The following is a 16,061-nucleotide window of genomic DNA, read 5'->3' as shown; positions in this document are numbered from 1 at the left end:
TTGTTTGTGAAGAGCATCTATTCAGCACTTTCGCTGTTTTCCACCGCTAGACCAATCCAGATGACACTCCAGCTGAATGCAGTTAAGGGGCTTCTGATCGGAGACGCTATGCGGGTATTGATGAAGGCGAACTACGAGACATTGTCCACCTTAAGGGCAGCCCTAATACAACATTTTGAAGACCGGGCACCATTACGTCAACTAATAGCAAGTATCAGGACGATTAAATTTAAAGAAGATCTCAGTAAGTTTATAAACGATCTTGAATTTACATCAAATCGGGTCTACAATCGGCTAAATTTGAGCGGAACTCCAAGCGAAAAATTAATGTATTCATCATCCCTTGATGACTTTTTAAGCGATTGTATTTACGAAGAATTACCAGAAAGAATTTTGCTTAGACTAAGCAGAGTTGATATAAGTACACCTATGAAATTAAGACAAATAGCTATGGAAAAAGGCTTATTAGAAAATTGTCCACAAAACAGTAATGAATATTCCAAAAATGATCAATTGAATTAATAGAAATACAACCAAACCATTTTTAACCAAATTATACTTTTCAACCAATCCCACAAAACGCAGTACCGCTGTAAACCCCAAGATACAGCTTCAATCCCAATTATATACCGCGACCACATTCTGACGAAATTCAACCACTGAATCAAATTCAACAGACTTTTCCTCGAACAAATCAATTGCAACCAACACCACAGTTTAACCCGATACAAAACGACCAAACACAACGAGGAATTATTCAGACTAAGAAATTAAGTTCGGCCATGTCTGTTGTCTCGGCTGGGATGTCGCATGCCTTGTTCTTCCATTGCAGTGAAGTAATTCTGTTCGTCCCCATAAGCGTTAGCATATGCTTCAGCACAAGCTTGCTTCAACATCAGCTTCATCGTCCGCGACCTGCCCTAATGGTTCTCCCGTATTAATGTGAAATTGTCTCTGGAATTTGTTTGGAATTTGATCTTCACCTCAAAAAAGCTTGAGAAAAATTCGATTAGATCAGAACGGGTATTGGTTATTGAATCTTTGAGTCTGTTGGTTGTTCCTCGGTGGTAGCAAAGGAACTTTGATGGGATTAACGGAGTTTCTGATGGACTGATTTTCGATTAGTCGACACAAGTGAAGGGCGTGTTTCAAATCCGTTGGTACTTTAATAGCTAACAATCTCGGCAAATCTCCATTAAGGTCTCTTATGAAAGTATCCAGAGCTTTGTCGCTGTAGATCTTTGAAAGGGCTTTCAACGTCTCTGACCATGAATCATGATTGCTTATCTGATTCAGAAAAAAAAAATTCGTCGATTGATTTGCCGGGTTGGCTGAGCGTATACAATTGGTATTCTAGTGTCCTAAGATCTCTGCGGTCTGCAAAGTGATCTGTAAGACACTGCGCGACTGCCTTCCAATTTAATGGTGTATTATATGCCTCCAGCACGGCATCGGCTTCCCCAACTATCATACTGCGCACTACCAATAAAATCCCATAGGGTTTTGCGGTACCTTGGTGAGCGGAGTAAACTTCAAATGCTCTGTGCACACTTTTGCGCCATGAGGTGAATTCAGCTGTGTTACCGGAAAAATCTTTGAGAATTCTTACTACATCTGGCAGTCTATCCAACTAACTAATTCTTCCTAAATGCTCTGGTGCTATAGTCTAGTCGGTCATTGTATAAGCGTTTGCGTTTGGATGCTTCGCCTAGCTCAGTGATAGCTTGCGAAAAGTCTGGGGGTGCTTTCCTTGAAAGAAAATGTTGCTGGTGATTTTTCAACAAAAACAAAAGAGAATTATGTAATTTGTCAATGAAGTAAGGTTGCTGTAACTTGTTTTTGTTTCTGATTGAAAAAACTTCTTTCGATTTCTTATTTCTAATTATAATTTTGTTTTTTTTCCTAGTTGTATTCTTATTATTTCGTTTAAAAATTCTACTTTAAATATTTTGTACAGCTTAATTTCTCGTATTGTTTTTCTTGTTTTCGTATATAATGGACAATTTCGCTCAATGGATACGCTTACAATAGTAGTTTCAGCATTGGTGATTCCCTCGACGGTGGCTCGGATGTATACCTTTCGTCCATCGCACGGTGGAGTCTAGTTACTCGAGATCCTGCACGCAACTCACGGTACCCTACGGACGGACACTATAGGGTATCAGCAATCAAATTTTTGTTTTCAGAGCCACGGAAAAAAAAGCTGTCGATATTGCACTGTAGCTGTCTTGCAAGCACTTTCGACGATTCGTTAGATTGTTCAACAATTTGTCGCGTTCACGTTTGTGGCTGGTCGTGAAGGCACTTTTTCGCGAACAGCTACTTTGTAGGCCCTCTATTTTCCGATGCGTTAACTTTTTTTTTAAGTTTTCTTTTTAAGTTAGGTTGCTTTTGTTTTTCCACGGTCCCTGCTCGGATTTTTTCTTTAAAAAAAAAATACATTTGTATTTATTGATGGTGGGATTAGAACTAAAAAAATTGCGTCTTATAATTATCCACTTAACCTACGCTCTGCCAGCGTTGCTGTTTATGCTGCCGCTGCTCTCGATACCACTGCTGTCGTCTTGGGCTGCCATTGGTCGTTGTTACCGCTGCTGTTGTTGGGGCTGCGTTCCTTAACAGTTGGGTTTGGTTGGGTGTCGTCTTGCGTCCGTTGGTTCCACGGTCGCTGAACTAAAGAGTGTGCACTCAGCGCACGGGGCTTCGATTCTGTACCCTCTGCCGCTCGCACCTGCAGAATATTGCTGAGCGAGGGTGTCAAGTTGCATCCGCCTTTCCCACGGTGAGCTGCTGATAATGTTTGGTCAGCGCTTGTGGGTTCTTGCGCAACCTGTGCCCGCGTGATTTCGTGTTTAAATGTTTGTTGTTACTGTCGTCAGCCATTTTGTTGTTATTGTTTGGCTGCTTTATATTATTATTTCACTTCGGCGACCATGTTGTTGTTTTGACCAGGTTGCCTGTGTACTCGTATTTTTGTTGTTGTGTTGAGGCTGTCAACTTATTTATATATCTCTTTGTCCAACTGACTCACTGGCTGACTTAGTATTGTATAGGCAAAACTGTTTGACGTACGACCTTGAAACTTGGCCACAATATTCTTAAGATAATATCATCGAGAGTTAAGACTCCTTTTTTCAAAATTTTAAGACCAAGTGCCTTAAATTGAAGTTCAAAGCTCCCATGTATTTCTGTTTGCATGTGTTTGTAGTGTAGTAGAGTTTGGTCAGGAGCGGTATTCAGTGGCAAAGTGGTGCAGAGGATGGTGTGTTAGATTCAGAAGCAGAATCTCCTGGTTCGAATCTCGCTTGATTATGGCTTTTTTTTAAATTAATTTGACAAAACAAAGACATAAATTTATTTAATTAACATATAGCAGTGTTTGGTCAGCTGGCGAGTTCAGTACCTAAGTAAGTAGTGTAGAGGATGGTGTGTTAGACCCAGGTGGGTTCAATTCCTACACCAGGCAGGATTTTTATTTTATTTTGTAATTTAATTTTATTAACATATATTTAAATTTTAGGATATTTAACACTGTTGACAATGCCGACAATGTGAGAAGAGTGAGCTGGCGCAATCAAGGGAAAAAAGTTATATAAAATTGTTGAATTATATTCAATTAAAGTTGCGTAACTATCCAACTTTATTGTTCATTATTATAATATTATGGTGCACCATATTGAAGTTGTATTAAATGGTTTGAAACTAGAAGTGATCGAGAGAGGTAAGTCCGTGATTTTTCTGCTCGCTTGTTCAGATGGAGATGTATGGAGTTTTAGGAGATTTTCTGGCTGTTTTGCTTTCTGTGAAACCCCTGATTATAGTGCATTTGAAACACATTGTCGAGCTCTAAAAGAATTTAAAGTACAGGATCAATCGACATTATTAAAAACGACAGAAATATTAACTAAGAATACCAAAATTATTAAGAAATATATAATTTTATATAAATATAAGTTATATCTAACGTGTAAATTAAGAAAATATAAATATTATAGACTAGTGACAAAAGCAATTTCTAGCCCCAAAATTTCTGATATTCAATTTTGTGACGAACAAAATTCAGTTTAATCTAAAAATTTTAAATAAAAATATAACTTAATAAAAAAAAATCGAATATTGGCACTGTGCACGGTGAGCAAAAAGGGTGAGCTTAATTGACTAATAGACTTTTACCTCGTGTAGAGGTTTTCTTTGTGGGATATCAAAAATTTTTGCAATTGCTTTTTCTTTTGACATTGTAACTTTATCATTAATGCAGGCAAATAGTAAAATATATAAAATTTAGTTGTTGAACGTATTTCATAGTATAAAAAATTTTTTTTCTTTAATTATAAAGAAAAATTTGGGGGCTCCACCCCCTGCTTGCTATTCTCGCGTTGCTACAGCCGAGCATACTCTACTGTCGGAGACCCCGTACTTACTATGAACAAAAAAGTTGTTTATACTATGACTTGGATTTCGCCCGATCGGTCCTATGACAGCTATATGATATAGTGATTCGATTAGAACCAACTTTGGTCAGGATATATAAGTCTAACTTAAATGCATATTCTATTATTTTGGTTACGATATCTCGAAAAACAAAAAAGTTGTTCATACTAAGACTTTATATTGGACCGATCGGTCCTATGACAGCTATATGATATAGTGGTCCGATTTGAACCAACTTTGGTCAGGATATATAAAACCAAGTTAAATGCATTTTGTATTAGTTTGGTTAAGATTTCTCATAAAACAAAAAAGTTTTTCACAGTAGAACTTGATTTTTGCCCGATTGGTCCTATGACAGCTATATGAGATAGTGGGCCGATAAGAACTAACTTCGGTCAGGATTTTTAAATCTAACCTAAATGCATATGCTTTTAATTTGGTTAAAATATCTCACTAAACAAACAAGTTTTTCTTACTAAAACCTAATTTTGACACGATCGGTTCTATGACAGCTATATGATATAGAGGTCCGATTTAATCCAACTTTGGTCAGGATATATAAAACCAAGTTAAATGCATATTGTATCAGTTTGGTTGAGATATCTCATAAAACCGAAAAGTTTTTCGTACTAAAATTTTTTTGATTTTCAACCGATAGAAAAATGTATTTATTCACTTAACAGGTAACATCTTCCAAGCCCCTCAACCAAAATTTATGTTTCAAATACCAAAAAATTGTACGTATTACAACATATTAAAATTTAACAGAAATCGTTAGCTAGAGCCGTTTTGTCAGAAATCGCCAAAATGTAAGCTAAAAAACTTTATCTCACCTGTAAAATGTTACCTGAGTACTTTAGAAAAAAAGTTTAAAGGTACGCCTAAAAGCCCTCACACACCTTTCCAATGATATATAGAACACATCTGTAGCTTCTATGGTTTGAAAACTGTTGAGGTTTCAATTTTAGCGGGGTTTAGCGTTTTCACGCTAAACTAGCGGTTTTTTCAAAAAGTCGAAGAACAAACATTTCTAGATGTTCGAAAAGGAATAAGTCCCCATCATTACATTTAAGCTTCTTTAGCGCTTTGATGCAAACAGACAAACAAACTGACTTTTCATTTCATTTTGAGAAGTCCACTAAAATACAAAGTTTTACCAAAAGGCCCCAACAGCCCCATTAGCTTCAATCATTTAATTTTTTCCCCTCCTACTTACACCTCCGTATCTCATGACCCAGGTTGGTAATGTAGCAATAAGTAATATACACATAGCAATAAGTAATATACACATAGCAATAAGTAATTTACAATACACAAGATCCACAGGATCCACACATACATTATTATAAGCTAGCAAAAGAAAAAGAGAGACAATAAAGAACATTCTGAGTTTGGCAATGAACAAGAACGCATCGCGTGTGACTACAAACTTCAGAAGTAGGATAAAGACAATAAATCGCCTAATAAAGAAGAATAAATAAAAATTCTCGGCTTGAGACAACTAAAAGTGAAGTGATTGGAATGCAAGCAATTAATGCAAGCGAGTTTACACTGGCAGAACTAAAACTTTGGCTTGGGCACCTGCAGTTACCAACCAATGGGAGCAAGGCTACTTTGGCAGCTCGGATCAGTGAAGTTCCAGTGATGGTGCGTGGAGAGGGACCGCCCAGTGCAAATCCAGAAAATTCTGGTGAAATCAACGGGATCGAAACTGCTACGCAGAAGCAAGTCGCAAACGATGACACCAACAACGCAATGAAAAAAACAAAACGAAGTCGCCGTCAGCGAAGCAATGCAGAGTCAGAACGAAAACGGGCGCAACAACAACAATAGTGTGCAAAGTGTACGCGAAAATTTTAACAGCGTCAGAGTTGCACACAAATTGTTCGCTCTTTCGACGAAGGTGCGGAGGAAGGAGAAAATGAAAACGACAGTGCAGAAGTAAAACTGTTAAAACTGCAGATGAAACTAGAAAACGAAATGTTGAGAAGAGAACAAAGAGAGAGCAACAACGGCGATTGCAGCATGATGCTGAGTGTGGTTAAAGACATGTTGCCAGAGTTCGATGGCAAAAGTTTTGCAACAATTTGGGTTTCGCAACTAAAGTCAATTGTTGCCATTTACAAATTAGATGACAACATGTTGCGAATGCTAGTGATGATGAAAATAACTAGTGATGCACAAAAGTGGCTGTGCTCAAGCAGTACCCACACAGAGATGCCAATAAACATATTGCTAAACAAGCTGCAAGACGTTTTTCAAGTAAAGAAAAATGTAATGATGCTTCGTCGCAAGTTTGAAAGTCGCAAGTGGTTGGCCAATGAAGATTTGTCGACGTTTTATCAACAAAAGATTCTACTAGCGGCAGAGATAGAGCTGAGCGAGGAGGAGTTGATTGACAACTTAATCGAAGGTATACCAGAGGAAAGTTTGCGGCGTCAGGCGCACATGCAATGCTTCAGGAATCCGGATCAGCTGTTGCAGGCGTTTGAAAAGATAACGCTGCCCAAAGTGATATCGGCTGTGAGAAGGAACAACGTCAACCCTGAGTGGAAAGCTGCACAACATTGCAATGTGCCGCAAACCGAAGCGAGAGTATGGTACGTGTTATGGCTGTGGCAGCGCGGATTACCGTATAGCAACGTGCTCTGAGTACAAGAAGAAGGTTACGAATAATTACGTAAGAAATTTTAATATCTATGTTGAAAATGATTTTAGCAAATGAATTTCCACAGAATGCCTCATCGACTCGGGAAGCCCCATAAGCTTCGTCAGACTATCGTATCTAAATTTGCATTTTGAAAATGAATTAGTGAATAACTCTAATTTTGTTAATAATTTTGAAAAAAACCATTTATACTCAAGAAGTTGTGAAGAAAGTTCCCTCAATGAAGAGGCTTATTTTGGAATAAATAATAGTAAATTACGAGTTTATAAAAATTGGAAAATTGGAATTTGACATGCATGTAGTGGCAAACGAGTCAATGAGCTATGATGTGGTTTTAGGAAGAAATTTTATGACGATATGTAAATTTAAATTATTAAGTGAAATATTTGATCTAAACGAATGTGAAGATACCATTAAGCAGTTGCCCAACGAATGTTTAGAAAATGATTGTATAACAAACGAATGTGTTAAAAATTACAGTTTATATAATGAGAGTTCAGAAAATGATTGTATACCAAATGATCGTAAAGAAATGGTATCAAATGTGTGTCCTATGAGTATAGGTTCAGCGAACGAGTGCAAGCAATATTCAAATGAGTGTCAGTTAGGTAAAAGGTTCAACGAAAATATAGAAGAAAATGAAAGTCAAAAATATGAGTGTCTGAGAGATAATATTTTAGATAATGAGCGATTTAGTTCGGAAAAAGAATAAGAGATTTTGCGGTCTTTCAATGTGTTGCCGTTGGATTATCCTTATAAAAAAGACAGTGATGATTTGATAATAAATGAAAATTGCGACGAGGAGTTAAGAGAACGTTTCCGAAATATTTTTGATAAGTTCTATAAAAAAGCGGAAAGGCCTTTGGTTCCGGAAAACAAATGGGAAATGAAACTCCTATTTGAAAATGTTAAGCCATTTCATTATCCACCTAGACGGCTGTCATACGCTGAAAAGGATCAAGTTCAGAAATTGATAGATGAATATTTAGGAAAAGGATATATCAAGGAAAGTGAGTCAGAGTTTGCGTCGGCTATAGTGTTGGTAAGAAAAAAGAATGGAGAACTAAGAATGTGCGTCGATTATCGCACACTCAACAAAAGTATGCTAAAGGATAATTATCCAACACCACATATTGACGACCTTATCGATAAACTTTCTAGGAAGAAGTATTTTACAAAGTTAGATTTGAAAAATGGATATTTTCATGTTTATATGCATGAAGAGTCCATGAAATATACCTCTTTCACAACTCCTATGGGACAGTATGAGTGGCTACGAATGCCTTTTGGACTTCGGAATGCTCCAGCGGTATTCCAGAGGTTTGTAAATAAAATATTTTCGAATATGATTAGGACAGACAAAGTGATAGTTTATATGGATGACATAGTAATAGCTACAGAGGACAGTTCGTCGCATTTGGAGATAGTAAAAGAAGTGTTACGTCGGTTAGTTGCAAATAAATTAGAGTTGAGACTTGACAAATGCGAGTTTCTCCAGTCAGAGATAAGGTATTTGGGATATTTAGTATCTGGAGATGGCAATAGACCAGATGATAAGGGATTGCAGGCAGTTAAAGATTTCCCAATTCCAAAGAAAGCAAGAGATGTTCAGAGCTTTTTTGGATTATGTTCTTATTTTAGAAGATTTGTTAAGGATTTCTCAACAAAAGCAAAGCCCCTTTATGACCTTATTAGGAAGGATAAAGAATTTAAGTTTTGGCGAAAGAGAACTAGAATGTTTTGAAATGTTGAAAGAAAAGTTATTGCAGGCACCAATATTAGCTTTATACAGTCCGAAGGACGAAACAGAGCTGCATACAGATGCTAGTGCTCTGGGTTTTGGAGCGATTTTGATGCAAAGGAAAGAGGATGGCAAAATGCATCCCATTTTTATTTTTCTAGAAGAACAACCGAAACAGAATCGAGATACGACAGTTTCAAATTAGAAACCCTGGCAATAGTACTTGCGTTAGAAAGATTTAGGATTTATTTGCAAGGTATACATTTTAAATTAGTAACTGATTGTAATTCGGTAAATTTAGCGATAAACAAAAGAGCAATGAGTCCAGCAATAGATAGATGGTTAATAGAACTACAGAAATATGATTTTACACCAGAGCATAGATCAGGAAATAGAATGCAGCATGTGGACGCTTTAAGCAGGAACACACAGATTCTAACATTAGATACAAACACGTTCGAAGAAAATATAATAGTATGTCAAAATAGAGATCAAAAACTAAAAGAAATAAAAGAAAGCTTAGAAAACTCCAAACATAAATATTATGAAATGAGAAATGGAGTTCTATACAAAAAACGAGAGAATAACAGCTTACTACTTTATGCGCCTGAAGACATGGAGAGTCATGTACTCTACAAAAATCATGACGAATTAGGACATGTGGGAGTATATAAGATGACTGATATTATTTTAAAAAATTTTTGGTTTTCCAATATTCGGTTGAAAGCAAAAATGCATATTAGCCTAAAATGCATAGCATATTCGGCAAAACATGGTAAACAAGAAGGGTTTTTACATAATATTCCTAAGGGATCAGTTCCTTTTGAAGTAATTCACGTTGACCATTTTGGACCAGTTGACAAAGGAAGATCGAATAAACATGTATTTGTTATTGTAGATGCATTTACTAAATTCGTTAGGCTTTATGCGACAAGGACTACAAATACGAAAGAAGTAGTCAATGCATTACTAGACTATTTTCGAGCGTATAGCCGACCAAAATGTATTATATCAGACAGAGGCAGTTGTTTCACGGTAACCAGTTGCTCACCCTTCCCCAACTATTTTTGTACTAGTAAAAAACTGGTGGCTCACACTGCAGGGTAATTTAATACACATCCGCTAAAGAACTTAAGTGCGTAAATAAGTTACAATAAATAAAGTTTATCCACTAAAGAATAACTAAAATCCTAGGCTAAAACAAAAGTAATTTTGCTTATTTAAACGCAAAATTAACTTTGTGTTTTTGTGACCACTAAAGAATATTTACTATCCCAGGCCACATTTTCTAATCAAAAAGAAAATAAAACCAAAGTGAATATGGTACCACCACTAGTAATAAGAGTACACCTGACAAATCCAAGAAATTAAAATTTTCGATGGAACAACTGAAGAGCCTTCATAAGAGAGTCGATTATGTTACGACAACACAGTGTCCTATATGGAGCCATTGAGATGCAGACGACTGGAGCAGCTCAACGGGTATCCCAATTGTCGGCAGCAACAAACTGGACAGGATTAAGGAACGCCCTTATCGATGAATTCAAAACACAGACGCCCTATAAAGAACTTTTACGTAGATTATACAATACAAATTACAATGGCAGTGTCCGTAAGTTTATCGAAGACCTAGAATTAAGTCATTTGTAATATCAAACAAGTTAATGCTAGAAGGAATACCTTCAAATACAATTTTATACACAAATGCCACGAACAACACAGTTAAAGACGTAATTTCAAGAAAACTACCAGACAGAATATTTATGGCTCTTGCTAGACATGACATTACGACAGTAATAAAATTGAAACAGGTAGCACAAAGAGAAGGACTGTATGTAAATAACTATTCGGACCGTCCAAAATCAAACGGTAACAATAATACTTCGTATCCAACAAGGAGTAATAATTCTCGCAGGAATAATGGAAATGCATATCAAAGCTTTTATCTACAATATATGCATGTTAATTATCAAAATAATTATCCGCAGAAACCTAACGAAGCAATCAGCAACTCCATCAAGAATTCAAACAGAACCTCAATCAAGGTAGAGTTAGTAGCCCAATGAATTACCTACCAAATAGAAATAGCCCTGGTACTTCAAATCAACCAGTCAAAAGACAACGAGAAAGTGATAGTGTTCAGTACAAAATGGATACAGCTGAAAATTTTCATCACGCAGCATCGGACCCCAAATTAAAAAAAAAAATGTATATACACGAATTTTCTGAAAATTACGATGTATTAATAGGCAGAGAATACCTCGAAGCCTGTCAAGCAACAATTAATTACAAGTAAAAAGTTGTAATTTTGAGCGGATATCAATTTATCATGACGTATAATCATTAAGACTTTGTTAAGGACAATACAGCATTTAATAGCCGTGATCCACCATTTACAAAAGACATCGCAATTGATTGCCTTGAAACACCCCTTACAAAAGATAGGCCTTTTAATTTCGCAATTAATAAATGAACTTAAGTAAAGTAATCAGTACAGGTTAGAGCATCTCAATGAAGAAGAAAAAAAATAAATTAGCTTAAATCTTATTCGAGTTTAGAGACATACAGTACAAAGAAAGTGAAAATTTAACTTTCACCAGTACAATTAAGCATGTCATTCAAACTAAACACGAAGATTCCATTTACAAACGACCATATAAATACCCTCAAGCATATGACAAAGAGGTAGAAAAACAAATTAAAGAAATGATAGATCAGGGAATAATTCGCAAATCAAATTCCCCTTACCGCTCACCAATTTGGATTGTACCAAAGAAAAGTGATGCACCGGGAAAACAAAAATTTAGAATAGTCGTTGACTATCGAAACCTTAAAGAAATCACAATCGATGATAAATACCCAATTTGATAATGAATGATATATTAGACATACTTGGAAGATGTCAATATTTCACTACCATTGATCTAGCAAAAGGCTTCCATCAGATTCAAATGGATTCCGATTCAATTTCAAGGATCGCGTTTTCGACAAAAAACGGCCCTTATGAGTATACTCGTATGCCTTTTGGACTTAAAAATGCTCCTGCAACTTTTCAAAGTTGCATGAATAATCTTTTAGAAGATTTAATCTATAAAGATTGTTTGGTCTATATGGACAATACAATAGTGTACTCCACTTCATTGGAAGAGCACATATTGTCTTTGAAAAGAGTTTTCAAAAAACTCAGAGAAGCCAATTTAAAATAACAGCTAGACAAATGTGAGTTCATGAAAAAGGAAACCGAATTCCTTGGGCATATTGTATCAGCTGAAGGTATAAAACCGAACCTAATAAAAGTTGATTCCATTTAAAAATATACAATACCAAAAACAAAGGAAATCAAATCATTCTTAGGACTTTGCGGTTACTATAGAAAATTTATTTCAAACTTTGCAAACATTGTAAAACCCATGACATTGAAATTAAGTTATTGACGTAAAGAATAAAGAATACATTTCAGCTTTTGAATAATTAAAAATACCTATAGCTTCAGATCATCAACATGAAATAAACTACTCAGCAATTGAAAAAGAACTTTTAGCAATTGTTTGGGCCACCAAATATTTCAGTTCATATCTTTTCGGGAGAAAATTCGAAATTCTCAGTGACCATAAGCCTTTAGTTTGGTTAAACAATGTTAAAGAACCAAATATGAAATTACAACGATGGAAAATTAGACTTAATGAATTTGATTATCACATTAAGTATGTCCCAGGAAAAGAAAACTATGTCGCAGATGCTTTATCAAGAATTAAACTAGAAGAGAATTTATAAGGAGAAATTTCCAACAGTACAGCAGCAACAGTGCATAGCGCACAAGAAGATAATCAATATTATATTTCAATAACAGAAAGACCAATTAACTATTACAACAGACAAATAGAATTCATTAAAAGTAACAATAATGAAGTAAATGTATTGCACTATTTTCATAAGACTAAAACACAAATCAAGTACAAAGAAATGACAAACACCCACGCTAAGCAATTAATTAAAGAATATCTATGTTCAAAGAAAAGCGGTATATACTTTCATAACGAGGTAGATTTCCTAACATTTCAAACCGCTTTCATAGAAATAATAAAATAATTTAGCAAAAGTAATGAGATCATATAAAATGTTAGCAGACATTCAAAAATATGCAGAATTTAAAGAATTTGTCGTTAAAATACATAAGAAATTTTTGCACCCAGGTATTGAAAAATTAACCGTACTTTTCAAAGAAAATACTACCATCCAGATTATCAGAATTTAATACAAAACATTATTAATGAATGTCAAGCTTGTAACATTGCCAAAACAGAACATAGAGACACAAAGCTAGCACTTGAACTAACTCCAGAAACATTCAACCCTAGAGAAAAAAATGCTATAGATTTTTATATGGTGGACAACAAACAATTCTTGTCTTGTCTTGCCAGCAACGAGCTCGGCCAGCCAACTGAATCGAAACCAAAAATAGTTTCCCTCAGTGGACGCCACGTCATGCTTTTAGCTGAGACACTTTCAGTTGTATGGGATGACTTCTCTATAGGTTATTTGCTTAGTGCTATAGACAATCACTTTTAGTACAATCAAAATTAAGTAACCCATTTAAAAAGACAGGTAATCTAAAACAAATAGACGAGAAACATTTCGAAAAGACAAATAGAGGCAGAAAAATTATACATAACAAATCTAAATTTAAGAAGAAAAAGAAAACTAACAAAAGCAAATACGATAATTCGAGATCAACATCAATGCCAACTCAAACCAGGAAACCACTACATAAAACAATACTATTCCCAATACTATTCTTAATAATATTTTTGACTCAAAAAACCAATGGCCAAAGCTTAGAAATAAACCCAATTCAATCAAAAAATTTATATCTTATATTAACAACAGGAACTAAAAACTTACCAATTAATTACGAATACCATTACTGAACTGTTAATTTAACAAAAATTGAAGTTACATACAATAATCTAATAAAACAAGCAAAAGAATTCGAAACATTAACACAAATTCAATATTTAACAGAGAAATTTGAAAGAGAAATGAACGGTATTAGATTAGCAAAACGTAATAAAAGAGGTCCTATTCATTTTGTAGGAACATTTTACAAATATCTATTTGGCGCATTAAATCAAGAAGATAAAGTTGAATTAGAAACAAAAATAAATAACCTTTCAGAAAACAGTGTCCAAGCAAATGAATAAAACCAAGTAATAGATGCAGTAAATAAAGGAATAGAAGCTATAAACACTTTAAGTTCAATAAATGAGGGAGAGGAAAAATTAGCAGTAATAACATTTAACTTACAAGAATTTACAGAATACATAGAAGAAATAGAGCTAGGAATGCAACGGACAAGATTAGGTATTTTTAACCCTAAGTTACTACAACATAGTCCATTAATTTTGATAATTTCCCATATTCCTCGCGAAATTATTAATACGCCAGTTTTCAAAATAATTCCATATCCAGACAAAAAAAAAACATTTAAACTGAAATTATCCATGACAAATATAACTTACAAAACAGCCAAGCTTACACAGATGAAACCAAAGACCTAGTTATGAACAATTGCATTACAGGAATATCAAATCAAGCATCAACCGAATGTAGATATTCAAAGACACACAAAACTTTTGAAATTTAATACGTAGAGCCTAATATAATTTTGACATAGAACTTACCTAAGACTATTTAAATCAAAATTGTTTGAATAGAGAAATAACAATACACGAGGTAAAAGTCTAGTGACGAAAGCAATTTCTATCCCCAAAATTTCTGATATTAAATTTTGTGACGAACAAAATTCAGTTTAATCTAAAAATTTTAAATAAAAATATAAATTAATATAAAAAACAAGGGTGCTCCGCCCCCTGCTCGCTTCGCTCGCCTACCCCCGGCTCGCTTCGCTCGCGGTGAGGTGCGGCTACAGTCGAGCACGCTCGACAGTAGGATACCCTGAGCCCATGTACTCTTTTCTAAAAGTTGATTGTTGCCCATTTTCAATGGGCTCAGGGTATCAAAAATTACACACGCGAAACTATGAACAACTTTCGGTTTTCTTAAATCACTGTGCTTATCACTGCAGACTACGTTATTAATGCCTCACTGAACTAATACATCACTCGATTACGATTACGACTTGCGATTTACCAATTTATCAATTTCTAATTAATTTTAAATAAGTTTAATAAAATAAACTTTAATATAATAAACTTATTTAAAATTAATTAGAAATTGATAAATTGGTAAATCTGAAATCATAATCATAATCAAAATCGATGTAGCGTGTGTCAAGAGTAGCCACAAACTACAACTTTGCTCAGCCTGAAATCTGGCAGCACCCATTTTCCTCTCTCACTCTCTCCTCTTACGCAACAAATTCAAGCCTGCCAAAGGCTGCTGCAGTGCGCGAAATTTGAAATAAAGGCAATGTCTAATTTTATGAGATTCTTAAAGCGGAAAATGCTAAGTTTTTTTTTACAACGATAATAAGCAGATACTTATTATATATATGTGTAAGGAATCGAAAATATTAATAATTAAAATTATTATTTTGCAGCTTTCAGTGCTCGGCAAAGATGCAAGAGTAGTGCTGCAAAATGATCGCTATTTCTCTCATGCAATTTCATGCATAGCTATCAGCTTCTGCTGATTTTTGCCATGCAAAAATACATATTTATATATTAACACAATTATATTTTAATCAAATTGTGTATTTGTATATACATAAATTATACATTAACATTTTCATTATATGATATCGATAATATTTTTGCTTATCGCTTAATTCTTATTTGGTACCCAAAAAAAAAATGGGTACTTATTCGTACTGTCTTTGTGCGCGCCTTGCATACAAACGTATACAAGTTAACTACGAGCTTCCCGCTAACCGAAGCAGAGAAGAGAATTTGCCACACGCGCTCCCCAGACTTGCTGACTCAACGTTATCAGTGGTCAGCGAGTTAGCGTAAACAAAAGCGTCAAATTCGGCAAGCTCCATCGGTCAACAACTTGCAATTATGTTGCCCAACATCCGCTGGGTAACGCGACACTATGCACGAGGCGCTTACGCTGCATTACCGTGGGACAGCAATGTGAGGTTGACGGCTTCAGCGGCAGCGCTGCCGGCGAGCTTAGGTTAGACGTTAAGCTTTTATGTTCTTTAGATTTAGATCTTATTTTGTATCACCAGGAAGCGTATCGCTCGAATAAACGTTAACA

The sequence above is a fragment of the Drosophila innubila genome, chromosome X (assembly GCF_004354385.1).
Source record: "Drosophila innubila isolate TH190305 chromosome X, UK_Dinn_1.0, whole genome shotgun sequence".
Taxonomy (NCBI): Eukaryota; Metazoa; Arthropoda; class Insecta; order Diptera; family Drosophilidae; genus Drosophila; species Drosophila innubila.
Note: the sequence above shows the minus strand (reverse complement) of the source record.